This window comes from Oryctolagus cuniculus, chromosome 1 (assembly GCF_051225735.1).
Source record: "Oryctolagus cuniculus isolate XC-2025 breed Fujian yellow rabbit chromosome 1, ASM5122573v1, whole genome shotgun sequence".
NCBI classification, from domain to species: Eukaryota; Metazoa; Chordata; class Mammalia; order Lagomorpha; family Leporidae; genus Oryctolagus; species Oryctolagus cuniculus.
Genome location: NC_142867.1, coordinates 201,063,870 through 201,078,830, shown reverse-complemented (window position 1 = coordinate 201,078,830; position 14,961 = coordinate 201,063,870). Strand labels below are relative to the sequence as shown.

The 14,961-nt window shown below is 48.9% G+C and overlaps 1 long non-coding RNA gene across 1 annotated transcript in view; it reads right to left on the bottom strand.

Moving 5' to 3' along the window:
- LOC108178823 (uncharacterized) overlaps positions 1 to 14,961 on the bottom strand; it is a 63,023-nt gene that overhangs the window by 33,284 nt on the left and 14,778 nt on the right. Inside the window, exon 2 of the long non-coding RNA XR_016224450.1 lies at positions 6,455 to 6,516. This is a non-coding gene — a long non-coding RNA (uncharacterized LOC108178823). The remainder of the gene's footprint in view (positions 1 to 6,454; positions 6,517 to 14,961) is intronic.

The window sequence follows — 14,961 nt, the reverse complement described above, 5'->3', positions numbered from 1 at the left end:
TGAACAGACACTGCAGTTTTCAGATCAAAAGGCCTTATAGACTACCAGGCAAAATTAAATGAATGAGAAGTGTTCTTTGATGCAATCTGGTGAAATGTTGCAGCTAGTCAGTATCGATTCACTAGGCTCCAGCTATGTGCTACAGGTGAAGACAAGACAACTTTCACAGGCTCATCAGAACGGGAGAAAAATAAGTTTTATTTAAGTTGCATCGGAGTTCTCTGAAATAGTCAAGAAGAAAATGATCTAACAGCTGAGGAATTTGATGGAAAAGATTGCAAACAGAAAAATCTAGATCCAACCTTATTGTTACTCATGTTCAAATACAATGCTCAAATGGCTTTTGGGGTGCAGCTAAACCTGCACTTGGAGAAAAACACTTGGGATTAAATACTTTAGTTTTTAAAATAAGAAAAACATGAAAATAAACTCATTGTTCAGCTCAAAACAGTGGCATGAAAACAATTAAATCTAATAAAATAGATAAAAGGGGTAAAAACAGATGTTAAGGAATTAAACACCCAGACACATATGTGCCATGCCACACATGCTCATGCACACAAAGTAGAATTAATAAATAAATCCAAGGGCAAATCCCTTAAAAAGGATCAACAATCGAGACAAAGAAATCATAGTCCCCCATGTTGGGAAAAAAGAGGGAAATAAACACAAACAGTTATGGAAATTAGAAAAGAAACATAATGACAGATTCTAAAGGAGTTTCAATATTTGAATTAAAATAGGCAATTTTTTAGAAAAACATAAATTACCAGGGCCGGTGCTGTGGCATAGCAGGTTAAGCTGTCACCTGCAATGCCGGCATCCCTTGTGGGTGCCAGTTCGAGACCTGACTGCTCCTCTTCTGATCCAGCTCCCTGCTAATGGCCTGGGAAAAGAGTAGAAGATGGCCTAAGTGCTTGGGCCCCTGTACTCATGTAGAAAACCTGGATGAAGCTCCTGGCTCCTGGCTTCAGATCAGCCCAGCTCCAGCTGTTGCGGACATTTGGGAAGTGAACCAGAGGATGAAAGATGTCTCTCTCTCTGTCTCTCCCTCTCTGTAACTCTGCTTTTCAAATAAATAAACAAACCTTAAGAAGAGGAAGGGGAAGAAGAAGGAAGAGGAAGGAGAGGGGGGCCGGCGCCGCGGCTCACTAGGCTAATCCTCCGCCTAGCGGCGCCGGCACACCGGGTTCTAGTCCCGGTCGGGGCGCCGGATTCTGTCCCGGTTGCCCCTCTTCCAGGCCAGCCCTCTGCTGTGGCCAGGGAGTGCAGTGGAGGATGGCCCAAGTGCTTGGGCCCTGCACCCCATGGGAGACCAGGAAAAGCACCTGGCTCCTGGCTCCTGCCATCGGATCAGCGCGGTGCGCCGGCCGCAGCGCGCCGGCCGCGGCGGCCATTGGAGGGTGAACCAACGGCAAAGGAAGACCTTTCTCTCTGTCTCTCTCTCTCACTGTCCACTCTGCCTGTCAAAAAAAAAAAAAAAAAAAAAAAAAAAAAAAAAAAAAAAAAGGAGAGGGGGAGGGAAGAAGGAAAGAAAGAAAAATATAAATTACCAAACTATTTTGAGGAAAGAAAGAACATGTAAAAATGGGAAAGCCTATAAATGCTGTTTTTAAAATAACCTCCGGAGGGGCCCATGCTGTGGCACAGGGGTGAAGCCGTGTGATGCCAGCATCCCATATGGGCGCTGGTTTGGGTCCCGGCTGCACCACTTCTGATCCCACTCCCTGCTAAAAGTGGAGGCCCAAGTGCTTGGCCCCCTGCACCCACGTGGGAGACCTGGAAGAAGCTCCTGGCTCCTGGCTTTGGTCTGGGCCAACGCTGGTTGTTGGAGCCATTTGTGGAGATGAACCAGTAGATGTAAGATTTCTCTCTCTCTCTCTCTCTCTTTCTCTAACTCTGCCTTTCAAAATTAAAGGAAAATATAACTAAACCATCTTTATAAATTAATAAAAAAAAAAACCCTTCCAAATAGGTACCACACCCACATAGTTTTACAGGTGAATTTTTTTTTTAAGATTTATTTTGTTTATTTAAAAGACAGAGTTACAGAGAGAGATATATATAGAGAGAGGCCTTCCAGCCTCTGGTCCTCTTCTGAAATAGCCACAAGGGCTGAAGCTGAGCCAATCCAAGGCCAGGAGCCAGGAGCTTCCTCTGGGTCTCCCACTTGGGTGCAGGGACCCAAGGGCTTGGGCCATCCTCTGCTGCTTTCCCAAGTGCATTAGTGAGGAGCTGAATAGGAAGTAGAGCAGCAGGGACTCGAACTGACACCCATAGGGGATGCCAGCGCTGCTGGCCACAGCTTTAACTCACCGTACCACAGTGCTGGCCCCCCAGGTGAACTGCTTTAAGCTTCAGGTACTATATTACTCCTATGGTATTTAGGTAATTCCATGGCACAAAAAACTGAAATGTTCCCTAATTTGTTTCACAAATCTAAAATAGAATTCATACCAAATCTTTTATTGTTTATATCATTTGCTTTTTAAAAACTTTTTATTTAATATTTTCACTTTATTTGAAAGGCAAAGTTCTGCTGTCCACTGATTCATACCCCAAATGCCTGCAACAGCCAGGGCTGTGCCAGGCCAAAACCATGAGACCAGAACTCCATCCAGGTCCCCCGTGTGGGTGGCAGGAAACCAAATACTTGAGGATACTCTCAGGATACACGTTAGCAGGAAGCTGGATTGAAAGCAGAGTAGCTGGGGTTTGAACCAGAAGTGACTTAAGATACTGAGCCAAGCACAAACATTTACTGTACACAGAAAAAGCAGAATATAAATCTATTTGCCAAAATATCAAGTTGAATATTGGCAAATCAATTCAAGCAATACATTTAAAGGAAAAATATCTCATGATGACAACAAGGCTGATTCAAGATCAGAAAATCTATTTTTATAACTTATTGCTTTAATAAAAAAGAAAAAATGTGATCATCTTAATAAATGCCTAAAAGGAATGTAATTTTTAAAAATCCTTAACAAGACGAAGAATATGTAATTCCAGCCACACCCACTTATCAGAAAACTCTAGGCACAGATCCCTGAAAATCAGGAGAGGAGACTATTGTGTATCACTTCCTGTCTGGTATTGGTTGCAACAAGCTAGGACATGTGTCAAGAAACAGAATTTTTAAAAACCTAAGGAATAGGCCAGCACCACGGCTCAATAGGCTAATCCTCCGCCTTGCGGCTCCGGCACACTGGGTTCTAGTCCCGGTTGGGGCGCCAGATTCTTTCCCAGTTGCCCCTCTTCCAGGCCAGCTCTCTGCTGTGGCCAGGGAGTGCAGTGGAGGATGGCCCAAGTCCTTGGGCCCTGCACCCCATGGGAGACCAGGATAAGTACCTGGCTCCTGCCTTCGGATCAGCACGGTGCGCTGGCCACAGCACGCCAGCCGTGGCGGCCATTGGAGGGTGAACCAACGGCAAAGGAAGACCTTTCTCTCTGTCCCTCTGTCTCTGCCTGTCAAAATAAATAAATAAATAAAAAACTTAAAAAACCTAAGGACTGACCTCTAGATTATTAATAAACTTTGGTACATACAATGGAGAAAAAAAAGCCTATCACAAATGACATGGAAAAATATGATGTATATCAGGATACCTCAAAAAGTTCATGGAAAATGGAATTAAGACAGTTTATTCTGATAAAGAAAACTTTAAAATCTTCACATAGCTTTTCACAATATGGACTTTCCAAGAACTTTTTCTTTAAGATTTATGTATTTATTTGAAAGACAGAGTTTCAAAGAAGCAGAGGCAGAGAGAGAGACAGAGAGAGAGAGAGAGAGAGAGAATCTTCTATCTGCTCGTTCACTCCCCAAATAGCCATAACAGCTGGATTGGCTGGGCCAATCTGAAGCCAGGAGCCAGGAGCTTCTTCCAGGTCTCCCATGTGAGTGCAGGGGCCCAAGCACTTGGGCCATTTTCCACTGCTTTCCCAGGCCATAGCAGAGAGCTGAATGGGAAGTAGAGTAGTCAGGATTTGAGCTGGCATCCATATGGGATGCCAGTGCTGCAGGCAGAGGCTTTACCCACTATGCCACAGCACCGGTTCCTCCAAGAACTTCTTGAAGACCCTTGTATGCATGAATTTCAAAAATATTTTACACCAAAATAAGCTATCTTTTAATATCTTTAAATTCAATGAGGATATTGAATTACCCTCATAAAAGAGGTAGAGATGGCTGGTATGGGTTATCCATATAGATGTAGGCATTGGACTGGGGCACAGAAACCAAAATTTGGGGTGCAGAATGTTCTGTTGGTAGAGATGATGGATTGGCCTATTCTTATTATCAAGAAGATACGACAGGTCTCTGTTCAGAGGGAAATTCTCAAGACATCACAGGGTTGACTGAAAGCAAAAAGGTCCCTCAGCAGACCAGTCTCACACAGATAAACCCTTCATAATTTCAGTCACTGAGAGAACCAGGGCACCCGGGAAATGGAAAGAACATTGCATTCCTCTGGTCTAGTCCGCCCCCAGCCCCAGCATGTGGCCCAGGAAAGTCCCCTTCTTTCTGGGCTTCCGTTTCCCCATCGGTACACTCGCTGTAGACCAGGTCACTTGTGAAACCTTCCTCGCCCACTAAGCTCTAAGGTCTCCCGGGTGAAACACCTGCCAAAAGCTCACCTCCATCACCTGGAATGGCTTGCACAGTGGTCCTGCCGCACCCCGGTCCTCTGGTGTTGGGTGACCCTTCATGCTCCTCAGAGAGCGTCAGCTCCCCAGGGGCCCAAGTGGCCAGGCCTCCTGTCTCCTCCACCTGCTGTGTTGCCGGACTGCCGAGGAGGCCCTCTGGCCCAGCGGCAGAGTTGACAGCAAAGCCACTCTCACAGCTCCTGTGCTTTCTGGACGTGCTGAAACTCAAGTTTGTTTGGCAAGAAATGTGGCTCTGTGGGTGCCACGGACAGCAGTCGGCCCACTGCCCCACTGTGTGCCAGGCTCGGCCTGCAGGCTGAGGCTTGCCTCAGTCAGTCCAGGCAGGGACCACGGGGCCTGCTTGCTTTCCAAGTGGCCTAGGAGAGTCTGCAAGCTGCGGGCCCTTTGGGAGAGGCCCCGACTGCTGCTGGGAGCCAGTGATGGCACAGTTCCTTATCACTGGCAGGAAGCCCCTCAACACCCCCAAAAGGCAAATCTCTGACTTTTCATGGTGGGGAGACTGTGCCTCATGAAACCCTACCTTATGCGTGCAAGGTTAGACTCGAACTCTTGATGAAGGGGATGGAGGAATTCTTCCTATAGGTCCACACAAAACGGAGGGTGTCCTCGGTCAGGCAGATAAGCCTGGACCAGATGCTTGGTGTCGCTCCCCCTCTTCGTGGAGGAACGACACAGGACCCTGCGCTGTTCTTTCGTCTGCTCGGCCCTCCCCGGGTTTGCTGCTGGTTCTTCCCGGGTTGGCTACTATCCCTTCCACCTCCGTGGAAGGGCAGTTCCCCCTGCCACATTCCCCACTTCCGCAGGGGAGCGGCACACCGCCGGCCGGCTCTTCTCGGAGGCTGCACAGGTGTTCCCCTTAGATGTTCCCCTTAGATGTTCCTGGTGCATGCCGTCTCTCTCCCCCTTTATAGTCCTCCTCCGCCAATCCTAACTCGGCTGCCCACACGCCGAGTACGCTGCTCTCCAATCAGGAGCAAGTCCCACAGTTTATTGGCTGAACTGGAGGCAGCTGTGCAGAAGCTGTTTTCTTCTCTCCCAGCGCCATATTGTGGGAAAGCAGATGCATAGAATAAGTCTTAATTCCAGTAACTTAGTCTAGTCCGAATTGCTCCCCACACTTGGGCAAATTGCTTAAACCCTTTTGCAAAACTGGCTTTTTCCTTAAGTGCTTAGGCATAGTGTCTAGTATACAGTAGGTGTTTAATAAATAGTTTATTTTTCTTCTCTTTTGAGCTTTCCCCACCTTGTATGTCCCCCCCCATACACTTACACACAGCCCTTGCCCAATCAAGTCACTGGAAGCCTAGATTAACAAGGAATCAGAACGTAGGTAGACAACAGCCCACTTCCTCTCCAAGTGTGACCCTTCCCCATCCCCAACTCCCCACCAAGAGAAGTTGGGGCAGCCATTTGCATAGCAGTTAATGCACCCTTGGGACACCTATAGCAGCAAGTGACGACTCAAATACTTGGGTCCCTGTCACCCACATGGGAGAGCTGGATGAACTTCAGAACCGTGGCTTTGGTCTGGCCCAGCGCTAGTTGCTGCAGGCACCTGGTGGAGTGACCCAGTGGACGGAAGATTTCTGTCTGTCTCTGTCATTGTCCCTCTGCCTTTCAAATAAATAAATAAAGAGAAGACGCAGAAGCCCACTCCCTCCTCCACCCTAGGAAGAGCAGCTGTAGTGGTTACTGGGCACCAAACCCTCCCCCTGCATTATTCCCCCAGGCCATCCTCAGGGGTGCTTGGATTCCCAAGTTTCTCACACCAAAATAAACTTACCATTTAATTCCATCTTGGGAGCACTCTTAGATTTCCGTGAGGTCAATTCTTTCAGCCTCCACCTAGAAGAAATAGAAGACCTAAACAGCGCAAAAAGGATGAACAAGATGGAGGTAGCAGTAAAAAGTCTCCCAACAGAGAAAAGCCCAGGGCCAGATGGCTTCGCTGCTGAATTCTCCCAAACTTTTAAAGAACTAATAGCAATTCTTCTCAAACTATTCCAGTAAACGGAGGGAGAAGGAATCTTTCCAAACTCTTTATGAAGCCGCATTAATTATCCCAAAACCAAAGTCAGACAAGGACTTCACAAGAAAAGATCACAGAGCAATATCTTTGATGAATACAAGCGCACAAATCCTCCACAGAATGCCACAAACCAAACTCGACAGTACACTCCTGGGGTCATCCAGGGGGTGAGCCTTGTGGCACAGTGGGTTAAGCTACCACGTGGGACACTTGCATCCTGTATCCGAGGGCCAGTTCAAGTCCCAGCTACTCAGCCCCTGATATAGCCGATACTGCTTTCTGCTAATGCACCCTGGGAGGCAACAGATGACGGCTCAGGTGCTTGGGCCCCTGCCACCCATGTGGGAGACCCAGAGAGAGCTGCAGGCGCCTGATCTTCAGCCAGGCCTGGCCCTGGCTGTTGTAGATGTTTGGGGCAGTGAATCAGTAGATGGAAGATCTCTCTCTCTCTCTCTCTCTCTCTCACTCTCTCTCTACTGTTCAAGTAGATAAAAAATAAAATAAACATTTTTTAAAAAAGGATCATCCACCATGATGCAATGGGATTTATCCCTGAGCTGCAAGGATAGCTCAATATACATAAACCAATCAATAATCAATCAGTAAATGATCCATTACATCATTATAATGAAGGACAAAAACCATATGATCATCTCAGTAGATGCAGAAAAACATTTGATAAAATTCAACATCCATCATTTTTATTTCCCCCCTGAACGAATAGAGCAATGATCTTTAAAAAAGAAAAAAATGTTAATGACATTTAGCAGAGGCCTGCTGCCGCTGCCACTGCTGCTGCTCTATCAACTTTCCTTTCAGTTGAGCTTTACTGATTTTGACAAATTGGGACTACAAAACAGCTTCCTAGTCTTTTCATAGACATATAGATCCACAACTCTGAAACTGGCAAGGAAAGGAAATTATCCATGAAAATAGACCTCAGCGGGCCAGTGCTGTGGCATAGGAGGTTAAGCCACCTGCGACACTGGCGGCTCCTATCAGAGCGCTGATTCAGGTCTCAGCTGCTCCACTTCCAATCCAGCTCCCTTCTAATGTGCTGGGGAAGCAGCAGAAGATGGCCTGAGTGCTTGGGTCCCTGCCACCTACTCCAGGCTCCTGGCTTTGGCCTGGCCCAGCCCTGATCATTGCGGCCATCTGGGGAGTGAACAGCAGATGGAAGATATTTCTCTCTCTGTCACTCTGCCAGTCAAATAAATAAAATAAGATCTTTAAAAATAAATAAAATGAAATAAAATAGGCTTTAGTTGTTTTACCCATCAGCTCTTTCCCCCTTCTCTCTCTTTCTCTCTCCTACCTCCACTCTCCATATTAACATAATTTTATAAGTCGTCTCCAAGCAGCCTTTCCATTATAATTAATTGCTTTTCACTCAAAGTGACACTTGGAAGGAGTGAACTAGCACAAAGAATGACGCATTTAAGAACCTGAGAGCTCTGTTCAGCTGGCTACTGATTGCTGTGAAAATGAGTAGCTCTTCTCCAAGCTTAAAGAACTTGGCCTCCCTTAGGACCCAAGGCCACGTGAAGCAGACAAAATGTTATCCGTGGTTGCCCCTGGGTGATGGAATGATGGCTAAACATTTCCTTGCTCCAAATGCTTCTCTGAGCTTTTGAGTTCTTTGAAAAGAGCAGCGTGAGTTCTTTCTGTAACGAGGGGCTGACGGCTGCTGAGACGACGAGACATGGCTCCCATGTCCCCCACGTGGCCCTCGCATCCCACCTTGTCCTGGCAGAAGTGTCCAGTGGAGTCAGGGGGAAGTTGTGTCATTAAGGCCTGGTCCCGAGAGCAGATGGAAGCTCAGGAGCTGCACAGCCTGCCCTCGGTCGCAGTCATCGGCAGCACGAGACAGCTCTCGTGGCTCTAGGTTATCAGGTTACCTGCCCACAGAATGGTGCCAGCATTTCTCCACCACTCAAGCCTAAGAAATAGAGATCGCTGTAAGTCATTCCAGACTTTAAAAAAAAATTTATTTGAAAGGCAGCAAGAGAGAGAGAGAGAAGAGAGAGAGAGAGATTTAATCCACTGGTTCACTTCCCAAGTGCCCACAACAATAGGATTGGGCCAGACTGAAGCCAGGAGCCAGAAGGGCCACCAGGGTCTGTCACATGGCAGACAAGAACTTCAGTACTCGAGCAATCGTCCACTGCCTCCCAGCACAAGAGCAGGAGCTGGACGCTGCTGGATCAAAAGTGGAGAGGCCAGGGTGAATCAGCACTCAGATATGGGACACTCGGGTGTCCCTAGTGGTGGCTTCACCCGCGGTGCCACTACGCTCATCCCCCCTCCCTGAGTTTCATACCCATTTCTGGCCTCTGTTCAGTCATGCCTTCTCTTACTCCTGTTTATTCATTACAGAGGTGGAGCCACACTGCTTAGGTTCAAAGCCAGCTTTGCCCTTGACCTTGGCCAAGGTACTTAGCCTCTCTGTACATCCATTTATCCTGTGTTTAAATGGAAATGACAAGGGCTGGCGCTGTGGCACAGGCCCTGCCCTGAAGCGCCGACATCCCATATGGGCGCAGTCCCAGCTGCTCCACTTCTGATCAAGCTCTCTGCTATGGCCTGGGATAGCAGCAGAAGATGGCCCAAGTCCTTGGGCTCCTGCACCTGCATGGGAGATCTGGAAGAAGCTCTGGCTCCTGGCTTTGGATCGGTGCAGCTCCGGCCATTGAGGCCAACTGGGGAGTGAACCAGCGGATGGAAGACTGAATCTCTCTTTCTCTCTCTGCCTCTCCTCTCTGTGTAACTCTTTCAAATAAATAAATAAATCTTTTGGAAATGACAGCAGTGCTTACTGCAAAGGATTCCTAGAACATTAAAGGACCTAAAGCCATGCAAAGGGCTTGGAACCACACCTGGCCCACAGCACTCAAAGCATGTTGGCTTGGATCATTCGTTCATTCATTCATCCTGCAAACATTCAGAGTGCCCACTACAGCAGGAAGTATGTGGGTTTTGATCATTCTTTCATTCAGGAAACATTCTCAGAGTACCCACCAGACCAGCACACTTCAAGAAGTTTGTGAGAAGATAGAATTAAATGATAAGCTTATTTTGGTGCAAAAAAAAATCATGCATAGTTTTTTCATAATATGCATTTCCGTGAATGGTTCAAAGACCTCTATATGCTTAGATTTTTTTTTTTTTGCACCAAAATAAACATAGCTTTTAACTCCATTTCCCAAGACCCTTTTGAAGTGCCTTTGTGCATCAGGCTAAGGCACAGCTCTCTGAGGGTCGTGGAGAAAAATATATGGACACAGGGAGCAGCCGTCTGGCGCAGCAGCTGGGACATTCGCATCCCACATCGGAGGCTCCGGACTCCAGCTTCCTGCTAAGGCAGACGCAGGGAGGCAGCAAGTGATGCTTCGAATAGTCGGGTGCTTCCATACGGGAGACGCGGACTAAGTTCCCAGCTCCTGGCTCTGCTGTGCCTTTGGGGAACGAACCAGCAGATGGGAGATCTCTCTCTTTTTCTGCCTCTCTCTCAGATAAATAATCAATAACATTTTTAAAAACAAAAGAAACTCAGGTAGACCTTGCCCTGGAGTCGCCCCTGGTCCAGTGGAAGAAGCGGATTTGTAAGTGACCACAAGCCAAGTGGGGAAATGTGCAAAGCGCCACGGGCTGGGGTGGGGGGGCAGGGAGGACGCACAGCTGCCCTGGGGTCTCCGTGTGACTCCAGAAGCTAAGACTAGGGGGGTGCTTCCTGGGGGGGCCGGGGTGTGGACAAGTGTGGGGACTTGGGAAATGAAGAGAAGCTCTGTGCCCTGGGCTAGGGTGGCCTGAGAAAACACAGGGTGCTCAATTAAATCTGAATTCCAGATAAACAACAATACACCCAAACTATGCAAAAAAAAAAAAAAAGTCTCCCTGCTCATCTGAGACCCAATTACAAGCAGGCGACGTCTCTGGCTAACCTCCCCTGGAGTGCTGTGAAGCCCCTGTCTCCCTCTTCTCTCTCAGTTCCTCATTGGCTGCTTCCATGAGTCATTTGGCATTCTCCAGCGCCCCTGATGAACTGTCAGCAAATCACTCACTGTCACTTTGTTACACAGTCACCCTCCCCATCCCCCCAGACACAGGAATGGAAAAAAAGCCCACATGGTGCTCATTGCGCTCAAGGTCACTGTGTCTTCCGATTCACGCTGGCTCGCTGGTTCTCTTTTGTTGGGATGGGAAGGCATCAGCTCCCTTCACAACTCAATAAAGACATGGGCGAGGGGACGCCAGCATAGCACAGGATCCAGAGACCGTGGCGCCCGCTGGGAAATGCACAGAGGGGCCCTGGGTCTTCGGGGTGGACCCAGGGCTGGGGAAGGCTGGTGGGATTTTGCGAAGCTTCTCTGGACGTCTCCAGCTTCCAGCCAAGCAGGGTCTAGCAGCAGTGACCAGAGCAGAGTGGCGGCCAAACCTTCACCTCCAGAGGAGGAACCGGCAAGATCTGCAATGAGTCAGAGGCAGAGGAAATCCAGGGCGGTCCTCGGGACCTGCCCTCAGCTGTAGAGCACGCCCCGCAGAGTCAGTTCACGCCCCAGCACCTGCCCATCCTTCCAGAAGGATGCACCTGTTCATCGCTCCCAAAAATGTGCCCGGGAAGGAACTATCCGGAAGAGAAAACCAATTCTCAGGCCAGACATTGCTGCTGTCGACTGTGTCTGTGGGCAGCCTGGCCCTGGGGCTGGCATCGGGCTTGCATGTAGTACAAGGCCATCTCTAGAAAACCCCCGGGCCAGGCGCCATCCTGCCACCCCGAAGCTTGCCTACACCTACACAGCGGCTGGACCGAAGGACTGGCTGAACGTGAAGCTTCTGAGAGGGAGGGGCCCTCCTTTTCTTGCTGCACTCAGAGCTTGCTCAGGCTCCTAGCCCAGCAGACACGAGACAAATGGACCAACTGCAAGAAATGGGATCTCCCCATTGTCTCAGCAAGAGCATTTTCCTTATCAGGGGCCAGAGAAACCAGGCTGAGGCCCTCTCAACAGATGTTGTATGCATTGCAGAAATTCTTACTGACTCCACGATACCAAATGAAAATGTAGCTAAATGATGACTAGGAGGGGTGGGCATGGACCTGGTAGTTAAGACATTGCTTGGGATGCCTGCATCCCATATTGGAGTACCTGGGTTCAAACCCCGGCTCTGGTTCTTTTTTTTTTTAAGATTCACTTATTTATTTTGAAAGTCATAGTTACAGAGAGAGGGGGAGAGACAGAAAGAGATTTTCAATCCACCGAATCATTCCCCAAGAGAGCTGCAACAGCCAGGGCTGGGCCAGGCTGAAGCCAGGAGCTTCATCTGGATCTCCCACCTGAGTACAGGGGTCCAAGCACTTGGGCCATCCTCCACTGCTTTTCCTAGGCCATTAGCAGGGAGCAGGATCAGAAGTGCAGCAGCCAGGACTCGAACCAGCACCTATGTGGGAAGTCGATGTTGTAGATATTGCAGCCTTACCCACTACGCCACTACACTGGCCCCCGACTCCACTCCTGATTCCAGTTTCCTGCTAACGCACACTCTGTGAGGCAGCAGTAATGATTCCAGTGCGTGGGTCCCTGCCACCCACATGGGAGACCTATAGTGAGTTCCAGGTTCCTGGCTTCAGCCTGCACCAGCCACTACCATTGCAGGCATTTCAGGAGTAAACCAGTAGATAGGAGAGCTCACTGTGTATGTCTGTCTCTCTTTCTATCTTTCAAATAAATAAAAATAAGCAAAACTTTCCAAAAGCCTATGAAATCTAGCATATGTTAGCTCTGTAAATGGTTAAATTTCATATCATAAAAATTTTGCAGTATTTAAAAACAGTGAGTAGATTCTTCCCCTTCAAGGTATTCCTAACTATGTACAATGATGTCTAAGAAGCCATAAGCGCTGCAAATTAAATTAGCAAAATAATCTTCAGAGCCATATTCTGAAAATGCCCTCAAAGCTATGTTAGAACAAAATTAATTGCATTTACAGTGGGCCGCAGGGGCACTCGGCGGCGTGCTGTCAAGGACTGGAACATTTGAAAGTTAGACCGCTGATCTTCTACAAAGGTCTTGGCTCATCCACAGTCTCCTGGGTCAGGGCCATCAACATTTTAAGGAGGGCAGGTGCACACAGGCTTAGTGAAGCAACGTCTTTGCCGCCAACAGAACCAACTTAAGGCTGACGGTCACGGCGCACAGGTGGAGCTGGTCTCTGAATTTCCAGACACCATTCCTATCAGTAGAGGGTGAGACACTGGAGGTGCAGAGAGGAGAAGGTCGAGCCTAGGGACCACAGACCCAGGATGGAGCACCTACAGGCTTAGAGCAGCGACCAAGACTCCTGCTTCCTTGCAACTACACCAGGCCTGGGTTTCCTGCTCCCCTCACCAAGGCGCTCTGAGGCCTCCCCTTCCTCTTTGCAGAATGCATGGGTCTCTTGAAGCTGGCTCACTGCTTTGATTTTGGAGGGTCTGTCTCCTATTCATGATGCTTGTTGATGTTCACCATCCAGCATCCATCCTCTGGCTCTCTCTGCCTCTTGGTCCAGGCTCTCTGCTTCCCAGGACCTCTGACTGTAGGTCCACCTTACCCTGTGCAGCCAAGGTCTCCTTTCCAGCCAGAGCTGGGCTAGCTGATTGACTGCCTGGTGTTGGCCCTAACAGGTTGACACCTGGACTGTGCCCTCTGCCGCCCCCTTGTGGCCACTGGGGGGTGCACAGCCTAGGACTCCAGGTCCATCCCTGCTGGCCAAGTACATTGGAGCCACCCTGACCATACTCTCTGGAAAGGCTTCCTTATTCCTGGATGATGGTACCTGAATAGCAGTCCTCTCGTCCACTCTCGCTCCTTCAATTACCTGCCCATGAGAACTTCCGCCTCCCCGTTGAGTAAGCAGTCCATTGGTTCCATGTGATACCCCTGTGGATATGTGCAGGGAGTGTAAGATGTGGTTAATATGGGGCCTGTGCTGTGGCATAGCGAGCAAAGACACCACCTGCAGTGCCAGCATCTCATATGGATGCTGTTCGAGTTCCGGCTGCTCCAGTTCCAATCCAGCTCCCTGCTAATGCGCCTGGGAAAGCAGTGGAAGATGGCCAAGTGCTTGGGCCCCTTCCATGTGGGAGACCCAGAAGAAGCTCCTGGCTCCTGGCTTCAGACATGCCCAGCTCCAGCTGTTGTAGCCATTTAGGGAGTGAACGAGCAGATGGAATGTTTCTCTCTCTCTCTCTCTCTCTCTCTCCTTCTCTCTGTGTGTGTAACTTTGCCTTTCAAATAAATAAAGAAATCTTAAGAAAAAAAAATAGATGGCTCAAGGCCTTGGGCCCCTGCACCCACGTGGGAGACCCAGAAGAAGCTCCTGGCTCCTGGCTTCGGATCTGCCCAGCTCTGGCTGTTGTAGCCAGCTGGGGAGTGAATCAATGGATGGAAGACCTCTCTCTTTCTCTGCCTCTGCTTTTGCCTCTCTGTAATTCTGCCTTTCAAATAAATAAATAAATCTTAAACACACACACACACACGGGAAGCACCTGTCAGGATCTGGCAGGCAGAAGGAAGGCAGAAGCCAGATCTTGACTCCTCTGGCTAATATCAAATTTTGGGCCCAGGCAGACCTGACATCTTCCGTGTTCTCTAACCCTAACCCTAACCCTAACCCTAACCAAGGGCTGCAAGTCACAGGCCTTAACACTGGAGGCAGCTATGAGCATCCCCGTAGCTCCCAAATTCCTTCTGATTCCTATCTATGAAAGCTGGTGACAAAAGTAGTGATAGAATCAGTGGCCTTCTCTGACCTGCTTGTTTAGATTTCCTTCTGCCTTTGTTTTCCCAGATTTATTTATTTATTTATTTATTTTGAGACAGAGAGACAGACAGATGGATGGACAGAGAGCTCCCCTCTGCTGGTTCACTCCCCAGATGCTAGCAATGACCAGGTCTGGGACCAGGCCCAAGCCAGCAGCCAGAACTCGGGTCTCTATCCTACATGGGTGGCAGGGACCCTACTACTTGAGCCATTGTCTGGTGCCTCCCAGGGTATGCATTAGCAGGAAGCGGGAGTGAGGAGCTGGAGCCCGGATTCAAACCCAGGCGCTCCATTATGGAGCATGGGTATCTTAGCTGCTGGGCCAATTCAGGTTGTGCAAGCACCTGCTCTCCTTCATTAACTCCCTTCTGACTTGAAATGCCCAGAGTGGCTGCTGCTGTAACCCCACCCTCGCTGTCATACGCGTCCGCCCCCATGATGGAGGAAAGGAAAGGGCCTCTGGC